Here is a 20,027-nt window from a genome sequence, read left to right on the forward strand (position 1 = left end):
TGTCTTTTTCTACGTCTTCTCCAGTATTAATTTGAAGCACACTAGGTACAGTACAGAAGTCTTTGTAATTTGTAAATTGAGCAAATCTGAGTAGGTTCCAGTCAGTTCTTTTTCAGGCCTAGATAATGTTATTTCTGAAGTTTCTCATAATTTTGTGTTTGCTGAAGAGAAGACCCAATATACTTAGTAGCTGGACATAAATAAGCAAGAGCATTTGACATCAAAAATCCAGCACAATAACATAAAAGGATATAGTAAACAAAATCTGTAATTTAAATGGGCATTAGTTTTTCCTGTCATATGATTTTACTTTTAGTTCAAGGCAAGGCAACTAACTTTCATGCTTTGGCAAACTTCATGTAGTCAGCAAGATTTGTGTGGTCAGATCTGTAAACTGATGTTAATCTATTTCTTTTGGAACCGTGCATAAATCTGATCTCTTTGTAGACCGTTCAGTGTTATATACACCGGTGTAAAACTATTTCATGAGCATTAGCTTTCTGCTTTTCATTCTTCTTTTCTCTGTATAAGAGCACTTAAATCACAGTACATGAAATTTAATGCCATGTTTTCGTGGCTGTGGTAGATAGAAATAGGTATTGTTTCACAAGACACATACAGGACATCTAAAAATCTGTCCCCTGTTTTTCCTGTCTGTCATCTTTGTAGCGCTGCTGTGTGGCTGGAAATTGGTGGTTATACTCTCTCTGCTGTAGACAGCTGGTCCGCAGAAGGTATACTGAGATCAAGGAGAATAATGGATAACTTAGATCCCAAAATCTGGTTCCTAGTTCTACAGTTGAGATCGATACATAATCTCAGTGGCAAATTACATGAATATTTATCTTGTGTTGATTAAAATGGATGTGGGACAAGAGTACTTGAGGTAGTTTTCTGTCTCAAATCTTGCAGAAACATTGTGCTGAAGCAGTTGCCTGACTGTAGAAAGAAGTAATTCCTGATTTTCAGTACTGTGCCTTCAGTGATTGATTAATCCTGCACCCTAATAATGTTTGTGGTGTTACCCGTAATATTCCTCAATACAGAATAAGTATAAGCTTCTCAAAGTCAAAGAACTATTCTTGATCATGGAGATTAGATGAATACAGATGAGTGTTAGATAGCCATATGGGATAGTGGAGGTGAGGACTGAGAAATTTAAAGGTTCTCCAAGAAAAGCTTTTTCTGAAAAAGTACCTCCAAGTACATGACAGCCAAATAACATCTTTAGAATAGATTGACATTGGACTCTGTACATACCTACTACCTACCTAGCTGTCCAACAACCTGTCCACCAATCTGTTTAACTGTCTGTTGGGTTTTACAGGGATGGCTGCTAGAAACAAATTTACCTGAAGTGTAACAGCGAGTTTGTAGCATAAAGGGAACACAGAGCTAGAGCATACCCTTAGGAATGAGATACTCTATGCCCAAGCTTGCATGCCGTTTTATCACATTTTCAGAGACTTTTGTGTAGGCATTCTGTAAGCTGCTGGCTCTGCATGTGGATGGTCTGTGTGCTGTGTTCGTGGTTATTCTACTCTTTCATGGCAGTAGCAGTAGTAATATAGTCAAACGAGTTATCTTAACTGAGAAGAGGGTTTTATTGGATGCGTTTTTAGCAGTTGGGAACCATAGCCTTGGGAGACATTGCTTAGTGCCACAAGTAACATCAATTTCTAGACTTACTGTTTTCCAGATAATTGTCTGGCATCCTCTGGCATGAAAATCAAAGGCATAGTATTGTTTGTTATGAATCAGTTGTTATTAACTTTGAGGTCTGATGAGGTGAAGTAAGGTAAACATTATCAAGTTTCATTGTCTGAAAAAGTGACTTTTTTGTAAGTGTACTGGAGATGATAATATTCTTATGGGACTTTACCACCCACTGTGGTCCAAGTGTGTGTTGATCAGACCACGCAGAGATGTGGGAGTTGCAAATACCAAGCAAAAACTTGGATCCACCATACACAGCTTAAAGGGTAATGTCTAGTAACATATTAGAGGGCCAAGAAACATCTAATGTCTATCAGAATTGTTCATCTCATCAGATATTTAAATGTGCTGATAGAATAACTGAACTTCTAAAAATATTTTTTGAGAGTACTATCTTTCAACGTGCATGACTTTTTCTACAAATCTGTGTTCATTTGTATCAGTCTTGTTTCTTTTAATACAAATCTATTTGGGAAGTCAGAGTTTGCACATCTGTTTCAGAGAAACAATATGGAAACAATAGACACCTCCTCAAATTCGTGGTGCTGAGACCCAATACCACATCTAAATGCAATCATGCTTGGACTGCTCAAATAGTGAAGTTTTAGTCATTTCTGTATGCATTTGAACCTTTTGTATATGCTTTGAAAAATAATTTAAGATGCTTTCCAGTTTTATATTAGATAGGAAACCTTGGGAAAAAGAATTTCCCACTCATTCTGACAAGTTGTTAGAAAAATTCCACAGGTCTGTTGTTTTTTATTAGAAAGCTTAAACCTAAACTTTGAAATACAGAACAACTGTTTGTATGAAGGAATGTATACAGATAGAAGAAGTGTTTGCTATCGTTGCAAGAGTAATCGATTTTATCAACATTATATCGAGTTTGTAAAATAGCAGTGGCTTGATAGTTTACTCTGAAGGCTTCAGAGTAAACAATCCTCTCTAGTTTGGTAATTAAAAATACTTTTTTTACATTTGCTTTTATCCTATAGGTGGAGCTCGTCTGCTACACATTTCTCATTACTGACTTCTAAAAATTTTCACTGCTTCTTGTTTGCAAGACGTGCAGTGTGCAAGTACAGTTGACTGTACAGTTTTTCACTGTACAGTCAACAATTTCAATTATGTCCTTATAATGGATGTGTGATTAAATAGTAATATGAAATGAGTGTCTAGAATAGCTAAATTACTCAGGAAGAACTTCTTCCTTTTTGAGTAGTTAGCATCACTTGAATTTAACTCTGTGTTTTTATTTCCTGTTGTGTATTTTTCTCCTAATAATCCTAGGAATTGCAGTTGAATGAAGTAATCACATTTCTTTTGGCTTATAAGCCATCACTGACTATCATAAGGAGATGAATAGTAGTAATTAACTATTGTTGTAATTAGTAGTAGCTATATTGCCACTCTTCCGCATTCTTAGTTTTTCTTATATGCATGTTGCTTGTCATAGGTAAAGTAAGTCATGAAGCTTTAGACATCTGCTGTGTGGACATATAAGAAATTACTTGCTTCATCCTCAAAGCAGAAATCTATAACACTTTTTAAGGTGTAATTCCTCTGATTTCTTTTTCTCCATTTGTTAAAAGACAAGATGAAAGAACTAGTTTACTTACCGATATCTGCACTTGGTCAAATGACTTGCATCTCCACTGTCATTTTGTCATATAGGCACAACAGTAATAAAAATATTTCATAATGCTAGACAGGCACGCTCGTGTTCACCCTAAGTCCGTTTCAGACCATGCAGTAAAAATTGCATATAGTTAAGACATCATAACATTTTCTTAGCATTTGAATAAACATTGACACAGTGAGCATGCAAGATTGCTTTCCTAAAGTGCTCTCGTAGTACTATGGTGTAGAATAGCCAAAGGTAATGTTATGTGTGATCTCATGGAAGTCTTTCTTAAAAGACCTTTAAATCAAAACAACTTTTTCTCTTTGTAAATCTGCAGTTGTTATAAATTAAGGGTTGGATATTTTTTGTTCGTAAATTAATACTACATGGTAGAATATTTTGTTCTAAATGCATTTACTGTGCACTTGTTATTTTGTGCTTATAATGAGGTATTATAATGAAAAGAAAAATAGTTTTTGAGACTCACATAATTCAGCAGTGGAAGAATTCTTGTCATTCTTGTAATTGTTGAAAATCTGTAACTTCTTTGTTATTTATAACAGTTACATTTATGTGCATCTAAGGAATGCATTCAAGGGGGCTGAGACTGATGGCAGAAGTCTGCTGCCTGTAATCTTCATTGCAGAGTGGCTGGTGTCATTCCAAGGCTGCTGTCTGTAATCTTTGAAACACTGTGGAAGTCCTCTGACTGGGGGATGCTGCAGCTGTGGCACCCATTTTCAAAAAAGTCAATCATCATAGGGATGATCGGATGATCCAGTTAGCCTCACTTTGATCCTTGGGCAAATGATGGGGTAGGTTCTCTTGGAAGCGATTTCTGGGCACATGAAGGAGAAAAAGGTGACTGGAAATAGTCAGCATGGATTTAGCAAAGGTAAGACGAGGGGAGAGCAGTGAGTATCGTCTGGTTTGAACCTGAGGCTAGAGTAGATGAATTTCTGAGGTTACTTCGGACCTGAATGCTTCTGTGATCTGGGTTTTTTCCAATTTTTTTTTTGTCCACCCCACCCCCACCCCCGACTCTGCTGAGATCTGGAATAACAAGTCCAGCAGCTCTTTAGTTGTTTTAATTGTTTCTAAGTTATATGTGTATGTATTTAGGTATTTTATTTAGGCCTCTACATACTTAAACTTAGTCCAGTATCTCTTCTTGTGTTCAGGAAGCTACTTTCATATTTTTTTGTGAATGCCGTTTATTTGTAAGTAGCGGCAATGTGATGTGGATACCATATACTTGGAGCTACTTACTCACTTTGGAATATGAAGTTTATCGATTTCTGGACAGAACTGTGATAGTCTTTCTTCACAATAAACATTATTTCCAATTTATTGACTGTATTTCTAATCCTACTAGCATTTTCTTACGCCAAGTATGACTGTTACTATCGGGCCTTATCCAACAATACAGCTTGTCTCCTTGCTTTTCAGTTTAGTACCAGGAAATATAAATTGTACATTAAGACTAGCTTTTGAGTTCTAGAGTGCAAACTCTCTTTGCAACTGACTTTGAACCTCACTATAGCTAAAGAACTGCTGCTGTTTTCACACAAATTCAGGTATTCTGTTATTAGTGTTTTAAACCAAAGGAGACCATCAGATAAACTGTGTATCTCATGCGATAATTTACTGCCAGTTAGCCCTGTATTGAGCTCACTGTTTGGCTACAGCTGAACAGGGAAGGCATTCAAAATTGTAGATATTGCAAGAGTGTAGTTTGGTCCATATTTAGTCAGGGAGTGTAATCTATTCCTGCATTTAGATACCTTACCCCTACCAGTGCCTCATCCAGTTTTACGTTTTAATTTGTCTGGATTCAGCTTGTAGCCAATGCATTTTTTTGCTGTGCCTTTTTCTGAAGTTCACTGCAGTATACTGTATTTTCTCATACTTCAACTATTTAAATTCTAATTGAGTAATTTCTGTCTTTTTGATAAGCTGTACCCATTGAGGTCTTTCAGTCTTTCACAGTAAGACATTTTTTCCGGTCCTCAAATCACTTTATGACTTTTTTTGTTCCTTCTCCAATTTTTCAACATTCTTTAAAGAGCTTTGATCAGTAATCTCTTATTAGCCTTGCTAGTGCTGTATACAGAGAGCAACAACTTTTTTTCTTACTTCCACCTGCCTATTTGTTTATACAGTGCCCACATCAGCCCTTCTTACCAATGTTCCACTGAGATTTGTTATGTTGCTAGGGCTTTCTGGATTATTTTCAGTCATCTGTCTCCAAGAACTAGTTTCCCATTTTGTACACTTACTCTGTTTTTCACTTCCTAGATTTTGGCAATTAGTCGTCTTTGACTCTTGTTTTATTTAGTGAGCTCAGGTTGCCCAACAATCCTGATGGGAGAATTTGCTACTGTGACGCTTTGTGTGATTCACTAGTAGTAGACTGAGTACTGAGTTCCCTGGAGTGAACACGTATATTTCCAGTTAGTGGTTAGTATCTCATTGGCAATTATTTTAAGCAATAACCTAATTCTTACTTAATGAAGATGTTCTTTCAGCCTGTTTTGTGTTGCTGATTTTTTTTAAGGACTTCCTTACTTGAAAGTACTGGACAGCAAGTTTTCCTGATCTCATATAATAAGAAGGGTTATTTGGGTTGAGTCTGAAATTAGCCAAGTTAACAACCAGTCAGGAATTCGTGTTGAATTCTACTAAGAAACACTCTGATGGCATTATCGATATACTACTCTAAAACCATTTTGGTTTTGACTAGTATGCTTTTTCTGTGGGAAAGTTTTATTCAATATTGTATTCTGCCTCAATTCAAGAAGTACTTTCTTGTGTATGTGTAATCTAGTAACACATTTTTTTAAAAAAGAGACATTGCCAATAAAATTGATGTAAAATTCATCTAACTGTTGAGATGAGCACATATAAACAGATTCATTTTCATTTTTGGATATGTAATCAAACTAATAGCTTTAGCTGCAGCTCATTATAATACAGACAAACCTATTGCCCTTTTATCATGACCTTTTAACTTTGGATCCAAAAGTCATTGCTGAAGTCCAGGAAGTGCCAGGTTTTAGAATAATGGAAGACATCTGTTAGGTGTTCAAAGAACAAAAGAAAAAAAACCCCAAAACTGTCAAGTGGAACCAAACAGAGATTAAGATCTCTTATTGTGTAAGATTACCTTGACATTTGCAGTCTCTCCTGCTCTTTTATTTTTTCATACTATGGTACCTTCAGATCTTTGTTACTATGCTGCCTACATTTTGAATTTAATTTTCTTAGAACTTTTGAATCCTTACATATTTATAAATGTTAAGAGTAATACTTGTGTTCCATCCAACAGTGGAAGTTTAGTTGTAAATATTTGTATTTCATTCAAAACCATTCATCCTGTACCTCAAAAAAGACACATTCACTGCATGATCATTATTCTGTGCTGGTTTTGGTTGGGGTAGAGTTAATTTTCTTCATAGTAGCTACTATGGGGCTATGTTTTGGATTTGTGCTGAAAACAGTGTTCATAATACAGAGATGTTTTTGTTGTTGCTGAGCAGTGCTTACACAGAGTCAAGGCCTTTTCCAGTGAATAGGCTGGGGGTGCACAAGAAGTTGGGAGGGGACACAGCTGGGATGGCTGACCCCAACTGACCAAAGGGATATTCCATATCATATGATGTCATGCTCAGCATATAAAGCTGGAGGAAGAAGAAAGAAGGGGAGAGGATGTTTGGAGTTACTGCATTTTGTCTTCCCAAGTAACCGTTATGCGTGATGGAGCCCTGCTTTCCTGTAGGTGGCTGAACACCCACCTGCCGGTGGGAAGTGGTGAATGGATTCCTTTTTTTACTTTACTTGCATGCATGGCTTTTGCTTTGTCTATTAAACTGTCTTTATCTCTCTTTTACCCTTCCGATTATCTCCCACAACCCACCAGGGGGAGTGAGCGAGTGGCTGTGTGGGGCTTAGTTGCAGGTGGGGTTGACATATCACATATGTCATATGACACATGACATATGCTCCATTTGTATGGGTGTTCTTTTAAAGCTAGGAACCGTCGATAGTTATAAAACAGCAAACCAGCTTGTGCTGTTTCATTTTAATTTCCCTGAAGTGGGACATTTTGTGCTCCATGCTAAAATAAGTGTCTAAAGCTGTTGTAAACAATTTAATAGATTAAATTGAGAAATTCCAGTTTTGTGCAAAAGTAGGTGTTTAACCACATACTGAAATAGAACAATTACTGAGTGGTGACATTAAATTAAACTTTTTTCTATCTCTGCTTTTTAGATACAGGAGTGTATTTGAAGTCCATTGTCTTGATTTGAAAACAGTGGATAAGGACGATTACATAAACCATGAAAAAGATATATATCTGTGTAATATACTGCTATAAAATGGCAGCTGTAGAGTTATAACACTTTTCGTTTGACTTCATTGTGATATATGTAGCCTGTATTTCAAAGAGGATGGTAACTAGAGACCTCTAATCTTTTCTTAGGGTGGGAGGAGAAAGTATTTTATGACCAAAAAATCCCCAGCTTTCCTTCTGAATGCTTCTAATTTGTTTTTCAGTGCTTCCTTGTGTTAAGATACTCTGTGCTCTGCTTTGCAAAACAATGTTAAACATAAAACTTCCACTAAGGAGTCTCTAGCATTCCTCACCCTGCCCTCTGAGTGCTGATTTTTAGGTATAGTGTAATCAGCATAACATTTCAGAAATTTTGCTGAGTACTTAGCTAGAGTTTACAGTCAGCATCCCCAGAGCTCCATCTGTTAGAATACTCTATGTTGTATATTAAAATATAGTCTAATATGTAAAATATTTTGGTATATAATATCAGTGTAGAAGCCAGATACTGAGAGACCACCCATACAGTCTTGACCTTACAGGTCTTGTGGCTTGCAAGAGACTGAAAAGTGTTACAGGAGAATCCTATGTACTGAAATATTTGCAATTAGAGGTCAAAGAAGTTATGTGTTATCTTCTGTAATCTCATCTGCTTTTATGCAGTTTTGTCCGATAATATGCTAACAGAAAGGTCTGAAATTGTTGTCTCGTAAACAGAGCCTATGAACTTCCCAAGGAAGGTATTTTGCTCATCAGAACTGCCCCGCAGCTTTTCTCAAGTAGGATGCAGCACCTGTTTCATAATTCATAATTCATAATTCTGGAAAAGTGTTAAAAGCTCATATAATGCTGAATTTCAAAGGAGTATGTAAGCAGCAAATCTTTCCTACTAGTCCTGTTTCAATGCAGAACATCAAAATGTTTCTCTTAATTCTTAACCTTTAGTGGCTTTTATTACACTAACCAGGAGTGTTCTAAGTGCTCTGCTGTTGCTTTTCAGTAGTTAAGAGATTTGGATTTCTATTTCCGTGCTTTCACTCTTGGCCTGAAATGTCGTTTGAAAAGCTCTTTGGAGAAGCAGTCTCTCTCTGATGGCAAGTACTAGGCATATGAAATATTCTGATATACATAGAGAGCACTATGACAGTATTTCAGTCTTCCCGTTTTTCTGTATCATGATCGACTTGTGTCCAAGCAGAATTTCATTAGGTTGGTCATTTGCCTTAGATACAGTACATCATGAACGTTAGCTGAATTAGACAATTTTACTTGTTCATCATTTTATTTGTTCTGTTTAACATCTTCATTGATGATTTGGACAAGGGGATCGAGTGCAGCCTCAGCAAGTTTGCAAACGACACCAAGCTGGGTGGGAGTGTTGATCTGCTTGAGGGTAGGAAGGCCCTACAGAGGGATCTGGACAGGCTGGATCCATGTGCCAAGACCAACTGTATGAGATTCAACAAGACCAAGTGCCAGGTGTGCACTTCGGTCAAAATAACCCCATGCAATGCTACAGGCTTGGGGATGAGTGGCTGGAAAGCTGCCTGGCAGAGAAAGACCTGGGGGTGTTGGTCAACAGCCGGCTGAACATGAGCCGGCAGTGTGCCCAGGTGGCCAAGACGACCAACAGCATCCTGGCCTGTATCAGAAACAGTGTGGCTAGCAGGACTAAGGAAACAATTATCCCTTTGTTCTCGGCACTGGTGAGGCCACACCTCGAATACTGTGTTCTGTTTTGGGCCCCTCACTACAAGAAGGACGTTGAGCTGCTGGAGCATGTCCAGCGAAGAGTGACAAAGCTGGTGAAGGGCCTGGAGAAAAAACCCTACAAGGAGCGGCTGAGGGAGCTGAGGTTGTTCAGCCTGGAGAAGAGGAGGCTGAAGGGAGACCTTATCGCCCTCTACAACTACCTGAAAGGAGGTTGTAACAAGGCGGGGGGTGGTCTATTCTCCCTGGTAACTAGCGATAGGACAAGAGGAAACGGGCCAAAGTTGCGCCAGGGGAGGTTCAGGCTCGACATTAGAAAGAACTTCTTCACTGTTAGAGTCGTTAAGCATTGGAACAGGCTCCCCAGGGAGGTGGTGGAGTCACCATCCCTGGAGGTGTTCAAAAAACATTTAGATGTGGCGCTTCAAGACATGGTTTAGCAGGCATGGTGGCATCAGGTATATGGTTGAACTTGATGATCTTTGAGGTCTCTTCCAACCATAATGATTCTATGATTCTATATGAATTTTTGAGAAGGTGTTAATTCAAGCATGTTAAATTGACTGTGAAGGCTTGGCAAAGATATAGGAGAGATAATTTCTGTGTTATGCAGGTAGTACCTGCTGAAATGTTTTCAGTATATGTTGGGACAGTGTTCTTTCAGTAGAGGAGCACTTTGCGGGAAACTGGACAGGACTCAGCCTGAATAAAGACATAAAGAGTTTGGAGTATTAGTTGTGAGGGAGGGATTAAGTTATTCTATTAGTTGTGAATTGACTTTACAGCATAAGAATACAGAAAGCTGCTGCTGCACGTCAAGATCAACACATTTTACTGGTTTTACTCTGTAAGTGTAAGTGCTTCTATATACAGTCCTTGATGCATATATGCCAAAGTCAGCTCAGACTCAGAGTTGTGCAATGCTTTGAGGGGCACTGCCTTTGAAGAATTTAGAGATTATGTCATAAATTAAGTAGACAAAATAATAATTTATAAAATATTATTATACAGCATAATACCTAGTTGATGCTGCAAGTGCATTGTACTGGTTCTGATATACACATACCTCTTGTGGTTTGCAGGTAGAACTCTTTTGAATCCTAAATACTTTTAAGTCTGTGTTACCTGAGAGAACATGTCTGTTGTGCTTTATTACCACAGCTATGGTAAGCAGGTGTGTGTGGATCGGAGCTACCTGATAGAAAAGGGAAAATTTTTTTTTTTTCCCACCTGTGATGTTGAGAAAAAGCACAGACACAAATTTGTTGGAATTTGTTGTCTAGGTATCAAAAAACAATGGGAGTAATGTTGGTGTAAGCAAAGTCAATGTGACTTTCATGAGGAAATCTGAAGTAGGAACTTATTTTGATGTATCCTTTTAAATGAGTGCTTAAAAGAATTAATTCTTTTAAATTCCAGTTTGGTTGAATGTGTGTCTGATTAATGTGGTAGCTGTTCTAAGCTTCTACTCTTCAAAAAGTGTAAACAGACAAACTTCCACTTTTTTTTTTTTGGAGTCTTGTTTTTGAAGGTGTCTTTATAAATTAGATTCCCAGAAAAAGAACATTAGATATTTATAAGGTGCCTTGCCTGATCTTGACTATGGCTAATGTTAAACTAGAAAACCACACACACAAAAATTCACTTTATATATAAGAGGAAATTAAAGAAAGAGATTTAGGTGTATATAGTTCAAGAGTGTGTGAAAGAAGGGAAATGGTTTCTGAATCTTTTGTTTTCATATTGATAACCTGTCTTTGTAATGTTACAATACACAGCCTCACCCATAGGCCATACAATATCTTACAGTCATACCTACCTACGTGTCAGATGTTTGTTTTGATAGGCTTCCACATTAATTTGTGTGTGTTTTGTATGCTTTGAGCAGCTTACCATGGCATATAAATTCAATATAGCTTTGAAACCAAAGTGCTAATTTTTAAATCGCTGTTTATTCAGAGTCATATGGAAATTGCTCACTTCTGCAAATATTTGCGTGATTCAATGATTCCAGTAAAACTATTAATGTAAGTAAAAGTTCATAAAAATAAGCCTGAGAACCACTGAAATTCCTTTGGACTGGAATTTGACAATCATTGTATGGTATGAAGAGAAAAGGAGAGGAAGGAACATTTTGGCTAAAATGACAGAAAAAGTCCCTTGAGACTGAGTAACTTTTTCTTTTTTTTTTTTTTTGTAAGGCTCTCTCAAGAGATTATTGCCTTCCTTTCCTGTCCTCTTGGCCACTTTTTCTTGCCATTTTTTCCTCAGTTAGAGTGTTACAGTTGCTTATGGAGATCCTTGTAAAATAGATCCCTTATACAATCCCAGTAAATCAAATTTTAAAAAAAGTCAGCTACAAAACCAAGGCCAGACGTAAGTTATCAAAGCCAAGAGACTTTTAACCAAGTTTTAGTGCTGTAGAAAGTGTGTATGACCTTCTCCCCACAGCCCATAGAAGATAGAGATATCAATCTTAGAAATGGGAACAACATCTTGCTGAGACTAGAACCTGAAAGGATACTCACTTTTGGTTTAATCCTTATATGTTTTATAAAGTCATTTAGATATTGGGATTTTTCTCATCTTCTTAAGTAGTATCGTAGTACTAATGCTTTTAAAATACATTTGATATTTTCTTTTGCTTTACATACTTCTTTTCCTCAGTGCATGAGGGATCATTCACTTCAATCTGACTAATTTTTTTTAAGGAAGCGGTACTATTTGATTTAGCTAAGTGTAACGTTGTAAACTTTGTCCATTCTTTAAAACTGTTGATCAGTTACTTTTTGACTGGTGTTCTCTTTTTAATTATCTCAGAAAATGAAAAGAATTATTTTCTTTTCCTTTGGTAGAAATGAATCCTTAAGTTATCCAGAAGTTTAAAAAGCTAGTGTGTTCCTTTTCCTTTTCATTTTTATATTTTGTTCAAGAAATTCAGTATTTCAGGCATGTATAAGTGACATACAGGAAAGAAAGATTACTTCAGAATTGGTTTTAGAAATACTTTATTTTTCTGAGCAAGCCTGTTTACTTAGTGCTAAAGATTGCTTGATTCATTTATTCTTTTCAAAATAATAACATTCATTGTAAAGAAAAAATAGTCCCAGACATACTCTTTGTAGAGTTAATGATTGGCAGCAACTTAAAAGCAGACTATACTATATTAAACACAAACCCAGATTGTTTGGGCACAAAACCCAGAATCCCAGCACTGAGATTTCTCTTGGCTAAGCATCAAAGCATGTTAATAGGTATAGTGTTAGCTTGGGACAAAGACGGGATTGTTACTGTGGTATATTTCATCCTGCTGCTACTTGGCAGGAATCAGTATATTTTTAGGCGAAGTTTATGTGTGCGTTTGTCTAGTCACCTGGAAAAAAGGATGCGTAGATGACCCGTGAAAATGCAGTTAGCATGATGGAAGGTGAGAATGTGTAATCCTTATTATACAGTGAATTGTTAGCACTATATTGCGAGTAAGATATCATTTCAAAGGGCTGGAGTGTTCTCAGTTGTTTAGCTGCACATGCCCTTTTTTTTTTTTTTGTAACATAACAATGCGGATTTAACAGTGGTATAGCCATGTGCTTTTTAATTGCTAAATGTTCATGCTCCATTTCCTTTCTTTGTTTCAACAGAGTTGAGTAGCATGGGAAGAGACATTTTGAGGTTTTTGTTTCTATTATAGAATACATTTTTTTGTAAATATGAGCAGTACATCTTAAAGTGGTACTGCAGTGAAAGATGACTACAGTATGTTGAAACATTTTCTTTATTCATCACATCTGCTATTTGTCTCTAGACAGTCAATTCATGGTATAATTCAAAATTTTTATTATTTTACATACCTTATTACAGAGTCAAATAGGTAATAGGTATTTTTAGTATTGTGTAGAACAAGTCATGTTGATTATCAGATTCTGCTTGTGGAATCTTTATAATTAATAATGTTTTGCGAATAAAAAGAGGTGAAATTCAATTCTTGCCTAAAAAGCTGTTAAGTTTTTGATAGTAGTTAATAGTAGTAGTTGGTAGTTTGGTAATAACAAAACAAAATAAATTACAGTCTTCGTGAGCTAAGCAGGTTTGATTTGGGAATCTTTCAGATGGTAAAGATAACTTCTACTAAATTGATTACTACTTTTTTTTTTTTTACCTCCAAGACCGTAGCTACTACACTTGCTTAGATAAAAAAGCCGTATTTCATATTATTCTCCATCCTGTTTTATAAAACTTAACATGCTGGTCATTTTTTGAGTATAGGGCTTCACAGAATTGTCTGCAAGTCCACCTATCATCTTTTCTCTCAAGTGGGATAATAGATTTTCTGTCACATTTTTTGGGAAGAATCTTAACAAACTGTTGTCTTTCTAAGCCCTTTTTCTCTTCAGCCTGAAATACTCGATTTGTAATTGAAGCATCATCAGCATTACAGTGTTATTTTAGTGATGTGCTTGGTGTAAATTCCTATATAAATAAACAGTGGTATTCAAGGTTTCTTTTTTCTTCCACTTTGGTAAACATGGGAACTCAACTCTCTTTCTCTGAGCGCTGTGTGGTGTAGAGTAGTTAAGTTTTTCTTCTGCATCTTTTATCTTTGTTGGTTTGGAGTTTTTTTGCTGAAAGCACTCTTCCCCTTTCCTGTGCTGCTCTTCCGCAGATATTTAAGCAACCTTTCTAAAGCAGGCCACTGTACAGGGACTTTTCCAGGAGGACATTTCCTTTACTGCTGTAGATGTACAGCAATATAATTTTCTGATTCTTTGCAGTAGCTGAATTTTAATCAACCAAAATTTTAGTCCAAAGTTGTTAGACTTCTACTCTGTTTTTATTCCACTGTCACTTTGCTTTAACCATTGGGCCTATTGAAGATAACTTACATTCCCATTTCCTTTGTAAATTTTTCATTTTCTGTTTTCTTTGCTAGCTGTTCCTCACAACAGTTTATTTGGGGGGAGGTGATTGCTGCTGGCAGTCTGTTATTAAATTAGAGTTGAATTCCACTGCGGAATATTTACTCTGATTAAAAGATTCTTGCATGGTAAAATGGTGGTTATTTCATTTGTAATACATCAATGTTTTTAAATCACTTTGAAATTTTTAGGTTAAATGGTGTCTGTCCTTAAGTACAATAATAATTTGATTTTCTGTAGAAAAATGTTTAATTTTTGTGAATGTTTTTGTATCTAGATAATTCACCTTCTTAGTTTTATATTTTTCTCATATTTCTTCTGAACATGGGCACAGAATATTTGAAGAAATTTCGAATAATTTTTTTGCCAGTATATTTAAATCTGTTTTCTTTGAAAATGGTAAAGAAGTAATTTGAGAGGAACGTAAATAGCTAATGGTGGTGGTTGTGTTTAGTCTGCTTCTTTTATTTTAAGAGGGAGTTTTAAACATTTTTCACAGATAAATTTATAATAATTATGTATTGTTAGCTGCATTTCTGCCTGCACACTTCTGGTGGACATTGTATGAATTTTACAGCTGTGATTTCAGGAATACTATTTCAGATTAAATGATTCTTCATAAATCTATTCAATATTTCTACAATCAAATTCAGAATTTCATTGCAGTCATTTATTCTTCTAGCTTAGTAGACAACTTGATATTTGTGTTTAAAAGCAAAAAAACAGTGATATTTTCTAGAACTGAAGACCAGAATATACTACATTGACCCTTACTTTTCTGAGCAGATGCTTTGTAAAATATGCATTTTTACTCTTAGAATTCTATTCTCTATGGTTAATATTTAAAAAAAAAAAAAAGGAAAAAAAGAAAGGAATAAACCAAGCCCTGAGCATTGCACTGTTCTTTTGGTCTTAAACACTGTCAAGTATTCCTAAATGGATCATTGTGGCCCATATTTATAGGTTAGCATTCCTGGACTAAGTTCTGCAATGAACTTTACAAGTCCAGTCTTGCAAAAGTCTTTCAGTTGTTCTTTCTGGTTTTTTGCATGGTAATAGTACAGTTTCCTCACAGTTGTAAACTCCTAGAATGAGAAGGCTATAGTTGTGTTTTAAGTTGAAAGTATATAGCAGATTTATGGAAGTTAAAGCAATGTGTGTGTTCTGTTTGTCCCATAAATGGCCTAATTTTTGTTGTAAATGATAGTAGTTCCAATTTCAGTCTGTGTTTTGTTGATATTTTATTACTGGTTGATGGATTTTTGCAAACATATTGCTAAATATTTATGTGCTGCTTCTGCAACATCTCTCATAAAACCTTTATATAAAGTAGCTAGGAAATAGTAATACTATTAATATCCTTCAGATTCAAGCATTTTACCATTATTTGCTGAACTTCACAGTTTCAAATTTATTTTGGATATAAATGACAGCTTTCTGATTGCATACTGTCCCAGTTAAGATTACATATACTTAATCCTAACTGTCCCAGTTAAAATTACACAAACTTCACTTAAGCAGTGAAGCATTTTGCTTGCAAAGCATGTGTAACAATTTTTTTTCTTATTAGTTGATCAACTGTGTTTTTAACATAGGCATGCAGCCAGTGATGATATGTATTGGTTTCTGCTTCTTTGTGCTGATCTCTTGAATTACATATTGAATGACACTAGTGTAAATAGTATTAGATCTCAACATACGGCACTGTAAATGGATTTTGTGGTCATAGAGACAACAAAAATTATTACCTCTTTTTGAAAACATGCGTGTATTGCACTGAAGGGCAGCCTTACCAAGGATGTTAATAGGATAGTAAGTATGACTAATATTCTGCTATAGTCTTGTAAAGTGATATTTTTACACTTAGGAGTTACATGCTTATTACATGCTTAAGTGCCCTGTATGCCTGTGAGCGTAATCTATATTCGTCATAGGTATTTATGGAAAATATTTTTGTAATAAAGTATTGACAATGTTAAGATTTTTTTGTGTGTGTGAATGTATCTTTACTTCTACATTTTAGTATGGAATTTGGAATTTGTTCTCTTTTCCCCTCCATTTTGTTTCTGTGAGATTACTTGCTTGAAATGGATGGTAAATTGGGTAATTTCTTGCGGCTCAGATTTTTGTCTATTTGAGGATACAGGAGTTTATTTGAGGACAAGAGAGTAAAACATGGCACTTACAAGCTAGATCCTCCAACCTTTTGCTGAAAGTGTCATGATTTCTGTAATTAATAGTCTTACTAGTTCACTGAGTCTGAATTCAGTAAAATTGACTAAACATGGTAATAAGTAGTACAATAAATTTTAGGAATTATGTTTTGAGGAATGAACTTTTGAGGTTCATTGCTGGGCAGACTTTTTATTGGTCAAGAGTCAAGAATATGTACAGATTGCAATACTCCCTTTTTGATCAGAATCCTTTACACATAATTAAGGAAAAGCTATGTAAATAAAATGAATTGTTTTTGAGAAAAACCACTGGGTGGTTTTATTCAGCAACTGTAACTTTAATGAATTTCAGTGCATGTGTTCCATAAAAAGTGTATACAAACTGATTTCTGTTTCTTATGATTGCTTGGCTTTAAAGTAAGTTTAAGCATGGAGAACTTAGTAAAGTTTCCTAATAATTAGAAGCACGAAAAACTATTTTAGATTCTTTATCAGAAATGTGTTTCATGAAAATTATCATCAGAAGCGTTTGCATTGATTATTTCTGCAAAAAGATCTAACATGTATTAATCAAGATTTTGAATAGAATTTGTGTCAGCAGGAATAAAGCAAACCCAACTTGAATCCTTCTAAGGGTATATCTGCTTCTAATGAGGAGGAGCTGTTTATCTAATGAAAATGGAAAACATCCAAAAAGACTGGACTTTGAGAGGATAAAGCAGAAAAGACTGCTGTGATCATTTAATCCAGTGTTTTACCTAATAGAGTGCACAAGACTCTCATAAATTCTTCTAGCTCACTTTTATCTTTTGGTGGAAAAAAATTCCTATTTTAATGTAAAGATTTATACTGAAAGATACCCCACTAAAATGCCTTTCCTGTTAAGTAAATAAAAATGCTGCTTTTGGTCTGCATTTTGGCTCATCTTAGAGCCGTTAGACCCTTTTTCACTCTTGTGCTAGCCTTCTGTTAGCACATTCGTCTTCATTTGCAAATTGTGACCAAATCACCCTGGAACTTTGTTTGATAAATTAAGTAGACTGAGCATTAACCTTCCTTTTGTGGCATTCTACTGTTTCACCAGTCTTTGTCATTTGTAAACTTGGTCAGAAAATTTTGCTGTTTTCTTCCTTCACACAAGGTGGTTTGACAGTCTCTCTTTTCTTTATGTCTGCAAGTAGTGGAAATAAATTAATTTTTTTCATAGTTCTAAGTTAATGGTTCTGTTATTTTTGTTCAAGAACAGTTTATCAATCTGGCTTATAATTATCTGAGTTATATTTTCTCTTTATAAATAGTGATGTAATAATATGTTTTCCCCCTCTTCTTTCTTCCTCTACTTCTCTAGAATTTCCCTCCTGTGTTATTCACAACCAGCCTTCCTCGTGGCTCAGAAATCTCTTTAAGCGTCTTTTAAAAATCGCTTTGATGCAAATTGCATGGCCCTGTTGCTTTTTTTGTACTACTTAATTTTTAGTAGCTGTTCTTTCTATTTTGGGGTAGCTCAAGAAGACAGAAAGATATATCGTCCTCACCTATCATATCTGACTTTCTATGAGAACAGAAAGAGCTTTTGAATCTTTTTTTTTTCCTACATTGTTAGTCCTTTTCCATTTTTTAAGCTTTAATCTCCAACATAAAAAGAAAATTTAGAAATGTAGTCTTCTTCTATGTGTGCTCAAAGATGCGTGTCTGTGTAACTTTAGCTCTGTCTATTGTCATAAATAAATGGACAAAGCTTATTTAATGATCACTTTTCTATTAATGGTATTTTTACCTTGTTAAAATAACGTCTGAGGCCAAGTTAAGCAAAAAAAAATTTTTTCCCATTTGGTGCCATTTTTTATTCAAGCATTTGGCAGCAAATTACAAATAGCCAGCTTCACCCTTTTCTCTGTACAGCTGTTTATTTTTTGTATTTCCCTGGACCTTGAATATAAAATTAAAGATGCTGGTAAAATCGAAGAATCAAGGCCAAGAGTGATACGTTTAGGGCATCTTTTTAAATAAAATTGTTATTAGAAAGTAAAATTTATTTTCTCTTCTAATATGTTGAAAGATGAAAATAGGTCTCTCTATGAAAGAACACCTGACAGAAAACTGATTTGATGAATTCCTGTAGCTTTTTCTTGTTTTGCTGGAGAATACCATGCAGGAATACACATAAGCATACCAGACTGTTTAACTTCATTGATGATTTGGACGAGGGGATCGAGTGCACCCTCAGTAAGTTTGCAGACGACACCAGGCTGGATGGGAGTGTTGATCTGCTTGAGGGTAGGAAGGCCCTACAGAGGGATCTGGACAGGCTGGATTGATGGGCTGAGACCAACTGTATGAGGTTCAACAAGACCAAGTGCCAGGTCCTGCACTTGGGTCAAAATAACCCCATGCAATGCTACAGGCTTGGGGATGAGTGGCTGGAAAGCTGCCTGGCAGAGAAAGACCTGGGGGTGTTGGTCAACAGGCGACTGAACGTGAGCTGGCAGTGTGCCCAGGTGACCAAGAAGGCCAGCAGCATCCTGGCCTGTATCAGAAACAGTGTGGCCAGCAAGACTAAGGAAACAGTCATCCCTTTGTACTCTGCGCTGGTGAGGCCATACCTTGAATACTGTGTTCTGTTTTGGGCCCCTCACTACAAGAAGGACATTGAGCTGCTGGAGCGTGTCCAGAGAAAAGTGACAAAGCTGGTGAAGGGCCTGGAGAAAAAGCCTTACGAGGAGCGGCTGAGGGAGCTGAGGTTGTTCAGCCTGGAGAAGAGGAGGCTGAAGGGAGACCTTATCGCCCTCTACAACTACCTGAAAGGAGGTTGTAGCGAGGTGGGGGTTGGTCTCTTCTCCTCGGTAACTAGCGATAGGACGAGAGGAAACGGTCCAAAGTTGCACCAGGGGAGGTTCAGGCTGCACATTAGAAAGAACTTCTTCACTGTTAGAGTCGTTAAGCATTCGAATGGGCTCCCCAGGGAGGTGGTGGAGTCACCATCCCTGGAGGTGTTCAAAAAACGTTTAGATGTGGCGCTTCAAGACATGGTTTAGTGGGTTTAGCGGGCATGGTGGCATCAGGTATATGGTTGAACTTGACGATCTTTGAGGTCTCTTCCAACTATAATGGTTCTATGATTCTATGTTCGTAGGGCAATGGAATTGATTGTTTTGGACCATATGGTGGTGTGTCAAGTCAGCATAGCTCATTGGGTCTGTTTCTGCAACATCTGGACTGCCCCCAGCCCAACTTATAGAAACTTACTGGATGTTTATACATAGTGCTCCTAACCCTCCAGAATGTGAAGGCTTTGTGGGAACATACTGAGCCAAAGTGGGATTTACATATTTACCTGGGAAAAAATAAAACGAAAAAACAAAACAACAAAAAAAATCTCCGAAGAACTCCAAAACCATCAGAAGCCCTCCCAGAATACTGCGGAATATAATACCAAGGTATGCAAGTGTAGCTCATTGGGAGCTATCCTTGGTCCAATATATCTGATGCTGAGTTAGACTGGTAGATCATGTTGGACTTTAGCTGATAACCATGAAGTTAGCTGTCTTTGCACC

Source organism: Cariama cristata, unplaced genomic scaffold (genome assembly GCF_000690535.1).
Source record: "Cariama cristata isolate BGI_N322 unplaced genomic scaffold, ASM69053v1 scaffold2004, whole genome shotgun sequence".
NCBI lineage: Eukaryota > Metazoa > Chordata > Aves > Cariamiformes > Cariamidae > Cariama > Cariama cristata.